Below are 7,566 nucleotides of genomic sequence, written 5' to 3'. Positions count from 1 at the left end.
GCGTTGGAAGACCGCCCCTTCGCCCGCGCCAATCCATGACCTCTGCAGTGTACCCACGGCCACTTTCAACCCTGCCCAACTTCCGATGTACAGAAAGACTTCACCATCATCTGACCGCAAAGAAAAAAACCCCAAACAGCACCTTAGTCCATTAAGGCCACATGAAGGCATGGACCATGGCAGTTTTTGTTCAACATGTGATCTCCATCCCAGCCTGCTGTATTGACAGACGAATGAATATAAATGTTCATTAAAATATTTAAGTGGTGGTAGTGGCACAACATTGTGAATGTAATTCCCACTCAACGGTACACTTAGAATTGGTTAGAACGGCAAACATCATATTATGTATACCTTGCTACAATAAAAATATGAAAAAAATTGAGTTTAATTACTATGATGTGACTTGAACGCACATAGGCATGCAGTCTTTTGTCAAATAGAGGCTGTAAAATTGAATGTTGTCTATCCATTTTCTATGTCAAGCCTTGCTAAGTTGGGCTACTATTTTTTTTTGGTCAGTTGTATCTGGTTTTGCTGTTCAACTTGTCTGGCAGTCTTCTTAGCTGGAAAGCTTGTAGGACATGAGTGTGGAGTAGACTGTTAGTTAGAGCTTTAAGTTGTTGTGTTCTGACAGATTCAACTCTACCCCGATGCAGTCTTAACATTTCTGGATAAAGTTTCCAACCTCTCCGTTGGTAAAAGCTTACCTTTAATGAATTGGGTTTTTTTTTTTAAGATTTTTATTCCTGTGGACCATTTTTAAATTCTTTATTGAATTTGTTACAATATTGCTTCTGTTTTATGTTTTGGTTTTTTGCCAGAAAGGCATGTGGGATCTTAGCTCCTCAATCAGGTATCGAACCTGCACGCCCTTCATTGGAAGGGGAAGTCTTAACCACTGGACTGAACTTCATTTGAAACAATTTTGCTAGATTGTATGTGACAGCTGTCATATCAGCGTACATTTAAAAAAAAAGACATCAGAATTGGTGAGTTTTTGTGTAGCCATTTTAATATTGAAGATGGAAGAAAAAAGCAACATTTTCGGCATATTATGATTTATTATTTCAAGAAAGGTAAAAATGCAACTGAAACACACAAAAAGATCTGTGCAGTGTATGGAGAAGGTGCTGTGACCGATCAAACATCAAAACTGGTTTGAGAAGTTTCGGGCTGGAGATTTCTCGCTGGACGATGCTCCACGGTCGGGTAGACTAGCTGAAGTTGACAGAGATCAAATCAAGACATTAATCGAGAACAATCAGCATTATACCACGCGGGAGATAGCTCACACACTCAAAATATCCAAATCAAGGGTTGAAAATCATTTTCACCAGCTTGGCCATGTTAATTGCTATGTTTGGGCTCCACATAAGCAAAAAAACCTTCTTGACAGTACTTCCGCATACGATTCTCTACTTAAATGTAATGAAAACATTCCTTTTTTTTTTTTTTTTTGGCTGTGCTGGGTCTTTGTTGTTGCGTGCAGGCTTTCTCTAGTTGCAGTGAGTGGGGGCTACTCTTCATTGCGGTGCGTGGGCTTCTCATTGCAGTGGCTCCTCTTGTTGTGGAGCATAGGCTCTAGGTGCAGGGGCTTCTGTAGTTGCAGCACGCGGCCTTCAGTAGTTGTGGCACGTGGGCTAAGTAGTTGTAGTGAGCAGGCTCAGTAGTTGCGGCTTGCAGGCTTAGTTGTCCTGTGGCACGTGGGATCTTAGTTCCCCGACCAGGGATCGAATCCGTGTCCCCTGCATTAGAAGGCGGATTCTTTACCACTGGACCACCAGGGAAGTCCCGGCTTCTCTCTCTCTCTCTTTTTTTTTTTTTATGTATGAAGATATTTATTTGAAGCATTGTCTGTAGGGCCCAAAAAACTAGAAACTAGGTAAATGCTTATTAATAGGGAAATTAGTAAATAAATTATGATCTATCCACACTGTGAATTAGACAGTATTTGGGCTTATTTAATCTAGTAGTGATTATAAGAGAGAGGGTGTGTGGAATTTTAATTACCAAGTGGTAAAGATTTGATATGGTTTTTAAAGTTTTACCTATGTGATGGTTGAAATGACATTCTGTTGTTTTAATTATCATTTCCCTGGTTAATCGTGAGGGTAAGTACTTTTTAATTATATTTACTGTTTTTTTGTTTACCTCTTCTGTAAATTGTCCATATTTTTTGCACAGTTTTCTATTCATTGTTTATCTTTTACTTTTGATTATATGACTTTTAAATTTACTTTCTATAGTAATCATTTGTTGTTTATTGCAAATATATTGCAAATCTATTTTTCCAATTTTTGGCTGGTCTACTAGTTTTATTTATATTATCTTCTATTGTAAAGACATTCTAAATTTTAATATAGCTAAATTTATCAATCATTTTTATAGTTTGGTATGTGTGTGGGTGTGTGTGTGCATGTGTGTATTCTTTAAGAAAAATTTACTTGGCACTAACAACAAAAGATCAGAAACATAAATTAAGGAACAATCCCATTTACCGTCACAACAAAAAGAATAAATTACCTAGGAGTAAGACTACCTAAGGAGGAAAGACCTATACTCAGAAAACTGTAAGACACTGATGTAAGAAATCAAAGACCACACAAACAGATGGAGAGATATACCACGTTCTTGGATTGGATGAATCAATATTGTGAAAATAACTATATTACCCAAAGCAAGCTACAGATTGAATGCAATCCCTATCAAGTTACCAATGGCATTTTTCACAGAATTTGAACAAAAAATTTTACAATCTGTATAGAAACACAAAAGGCCTCGAATAGCCAAAGAAATCTTAATAAAGAAAAATGGAGCTGGAGGAATCAGTCTCCCTGACTTCAGACTATACTACAAAGCTACAGTAATCAAGACAGTATGTTACTGGCACAGAAACAGAAATATAGATCAATGGAACAGGATAGAAAGCCCAGAGATAAACCTATGCCCTGTGGCCAACTAATCTATGACAAAGGAGGCAAGGATATACAATGGAGAAAAGACAGTCTCTTCGATAAGTGGTGCTGGGAAAACTGGATGGCTACATGTAAAAGAATGAAATTAGAACACTCCCTAACACCATACACAAAATAAACTCGAAATGGATTAAAGGCCTAAATGTAAGGCCAGACACTATCAAACTCTTAGAGGAAAACATAAGCAGAAGACTTTTTGACATAAATTGCAGCAATGTCTTTTTTGACCCACCTCCTAGAGTAATGAAAATGAAAACAAAAATAAACACATGGGACCTAATTAAACTTAAAACTTTTACATAGCAAAGGAAACCATAAACAAAACCATAAAGTCAACCCTCAGAATGGGAAAAAATATTTGTAAACAAAGCAACTGACAAGGGATTAATCTCCTAAATATACAAACAGCTTATGCAGCTCAATATCAAAAAAACAAACAACCCAATCAAAAAATGGGCAGAAGACCTAAATAGATATTTCTCCAAAGAAGACATACAGATGGCCAAAAAGCACATGAAAAGATGCTCAACATCATTAATTATTAGAGAAATGCAAATCAAAACTACAAAGAGATATCACCTCACACCAGTCAGAACGGCCATCATCAAAAAATCTACAAGCAATAAATGCTGGAGAGGATGTGGAGAAAAGGGAACCCTCCTACACTGTTGGTGGGAATGAAAATTGATACAGCCACTACGAAGAACAGTGTGGAGGTTCCTTAAAAAAGTAAAAATAGATCTACCATATGATCCAGCAATCGCAGTCCTGGGCATATACCCTGAGAAAACCATAATTCAAATAGACACATGCACCCCAATGTTCATTGCAGCACTATTTACAATAGCCAGGACATGGAAGCAACCTAAATGTCCATCAACAGAGGAATGGATAAAGAAGATGTGGTATATATATACAATGGAATATTACTCAGCCACAAAAAGAAATGAAATAGTGCCATTTGAAGAGATGTGGATGGACCTAGAGACTGTCATACTGATTGAAGTAAGTCAGAAAAAGAAAAACAAATATTGTATAATATCACTTATATGTGGAATCTAGAAAAATGGTACAGATGGACTTATTTGCAAAGTAGAAATAGCGACACAGATGTAGAGGACAAACTTATGGATACCAAGGGGGAAAGGGGGGTGGGATGAATTGGGAGATTGGGATTGACATATATACACTACTATGTATAAAATAGATAACTAATGAGAACCTATTGTATAGCACAGGGAACTCTACTCAATGCTCTGTGGTGACCTAAATGGGAAGGAAATCTAAAAAAAGAGGGGATATATGAATACATATAACTGATTCACTTTGCTGTACAGCAGAAACACAACATTGTAAATCAACTATACTCCAATAAAAATTTTAAAAAAAGAAAAATTTACTTGGAGTCATTTAAAAGTGTATTGAATTTATAGAATAAATAGAAACGACATGTTACAATATTGAGACTTCCCACCTATATGTGTTACAAATCATGCCATTAACAATTATTACTAGATCATTGTTTAATGACTAATCTGCAATACTCCCTCTGCCAACATCAGGATTTCTTGTATGTGTGGATCTAGTCTTATTTCTCTGCCTTTCCTGCGTCAGTTACTATAACTGTAACTCTCTTAGTTACTATTCACTGTTTCAGTTACTAAAGCTTTACAATAAGTCTCATATATAGAAAGGCAAGTCTCCCTAACTTGTTCTTTTCTTTTTTTTTTTTTTTAAAAAAAACTGCCTTGGCTATTCTTGGCCCTTTGCTTTTCCCTGTACATTAGAATTAATTTGTTAATTTCACTAAAAACCCCTCTTGAATTGGAATTTGGAATCAGAATTTTATTGTATTTATAGAATAATTTGGGGATAACTGACTTTTAAAATATCAAATCTTTTAATCTATTTATGGGCATTCAAATTGTGCCTAATATAATTCTATACAAGCAAGGAACACGCTTATGTTTACCTCCTGTGGCCATGTGTGATATCCTCCAGGGCACAGGCCCTGATACACTCGTGTCAATGGAAAAATGTAAAAAACATAACATTGAGTGACAAAAACAAAGCACAAAAGAAAATGGATAGTAAGATACCATTTAGGTCTAACTTAAAGTCTTTCAATAAAGCTTTATAATTTTATCCATAATGTTTGCAAATCTTTTATTGGATTTTCTGTAATAGTTAGGTTTGGCTACATGTAGCAGCGACTCAAAATAACAGTGACTTAAGAAATTTATTTTACGCTGAACTGAAGTTTTGAATGAGGCAATGTCTTCACTTATCTCCATAATCCAGAAGAGGAGGAAGAAACAATAACTGATAAAAGTTTCTATTGCAAGAGTAATCTGTTTTTTTTTTTTTTTTTCGGTACGCGGGCCTCTCACTGTTGTGGCCTCTCCCGTTGCGGAGCACAGGCTCCGGACACGCAGGCTCAGCGGCCATGGCTCACGGGCCCAGCCGCTCCGCGGCATGTGGGATCTTCCCGCACCGGGGCATGAACCCGCGTCCCCTGCATCGGCAGGCGGACTCTCAACCACTGCACCACCAGGGAAGCCCGAGTAATCTGTATTTTAATCAAAACTTTCTGAGCAAGAGTATTAACATGACAGAACTGGAAGTGATCCTAGTAACTGAATTGGAATCTTTTTTTAAAAAACAAAGTTTATTTATTTATTTTGCTGCACCAGGTCTTTAGTTGGGGCACGCAGGATCTTCTAGTTGCAGCATGTAAACTCTTAGTTGCAGCATGTGGGATCTAGTTCCCTGACCAGGGATCAAACCTGGGCCCCCTGCACTGGGAGCGTGGAGTCTTAGCCACTGGATGACCAGGGAAGTCCCTGACTTGGAACCTTAATCGTTTTATAATGAAACTAAGGAAGACAAAGGTAAGCCAGAAAGGCTTTCTTTGAAACAAATTATAGCTCATTACCTATAAAAAGGTGCACTCATTGAATCTTTTAAAAATTTAATTTAATTTTTGTTTTATTTTATGTTTAGATTTAAAAACATTTTTATTTTCATTAATATTATGTCAATAATTTGAATAACAGTTTTAACATTTATTGTTAATTTATATTTTTATTTACTATGTTTATAAAAGTTTTGTATTTGAAAAAGTATATATATATTTTGTATTTGAAAACGTTTTTGTATTTAAAAATATAATTTTGTATTTATCATTTCAAATTTGAAAAGATCATTTTTGTGTTTGAAGATATAAATGCATACCACTGAAAACACCATACTTTCCTGTCCATGTGCTGACCAATTCTGGACTAAATCATTCTTTCCTGTTTTTGACTAACCAGAACTGGGACCAGGGAAATCTAGCTTAGATAATTCCTCTAGGAAATACTTGCTCCTGGTTGTAAACCAATGAAAATATCTTACTTATCAAGAACTTGCTTCAAGACCTTAGTTTGTCTCTCAAGCAGCATACAGTTGGTTTTTACCTTTTAATTAGTATTTGCCTCATTATGGGACTCCAAACCTTTGTGTATGCAGTGATAATTGCTATATGCAGTCGTCTGCTAAACTTTGTTAAGCTTTTCATCTCTTGTGCATGTTTGCTCTTTCTTTTTTTTTAATTTTTATTTTATATCGGAGCACAGTTGATTAACAATGTTGTGTTAGTTTCAGGTGTACAGGAAAGTGATTCAGTTATACATGTATCTATTCTTTTTCAAATTCTTTTCCCATTTAGGTTATTACAGAATATTGAGCAGAGTTCCCTGTGCTATACAGTAGATCCTTGTTGGTTGTCTATTTTAAATATAGAAGTGTGTACATGTCAATCCCAAACTCCCAATCTATCCCTCTGCCCAACCCTTTCCCCCTGGTAACCATAAGTTCCTTCTCTAAGTCTGTGAATCTGTTTCTGTTTTGTAAATAAGTTTATTTGTATCATTTAAAAAAAAACGTCATATAAGCGATATCATATATTTGTCTTTCTTTGTCTGACTTACTTCACTTAGTATGATAATCTCCAGGTCCACCTATGTTGCTGCAAATGGCATTGTTTCATTCTTTTTATGGCTGAGTAATATTCCATTGTATATATGTACCACATCTTCTTTATCCATTCATCTGTTGATGGACATTTAGGTTGCTTCCATGTCTTGGCTGTTGTAAACAGTGCTGCAATGAACATTGGGGTACATGTATCCTTTCAAACCATGTTCTTCTCTGGGTATATGCCCAGGAGTGGGATTTCTGGGTCATGTGGTAGTTCTATTTTTAGTTTTTTAAGGAACCTCCATACTGTTCTTCATAGTGGCTGTATCAATTTACATTCCCACCAACAGTGCAAGAGAGTTCCCATTTCTCCACACCCTCTCCAGCATCTATTGTTTGTAGATTTTTTGATGATGGCCATTCTGACTGGTGTGAGGTGATATCTCATTGTAGTTTTGATTTGCATTTCTCTAATGATTAGTGATTTTGAGCATCTTTTCATGTGCTTCTTGCCCATCTGTATGTCTTCTTTGGAGAAACGTCTATTTAGGTCTTCTGCCCATTTTTTGATTGGGTTGTTTGGTTTTTTTTTTTTTTTCTTTTTGCGATATGCGGGCCTCTCACTATT

This window comes from Pseudorca crassidens, chromosome 11 (genome assembly GCF_039906515.1).
Source record: "Pseudorca crassidens isolate mPseCra1 chromosome 11, mPseCra1.hap1, whole genome shotgun sequence".
Classification (NCBI taxonomy): Eukaryota; Metazoa; Chordata; class Mammalia; order Artiodactyla; family Delphinidae; genus Pseudorca; species Pseudorca crassidens.
The sequence above is the reverse complement of the archived record's forward strand: the minus strand, read 5'-3'. Positions refer to the sequence as shown.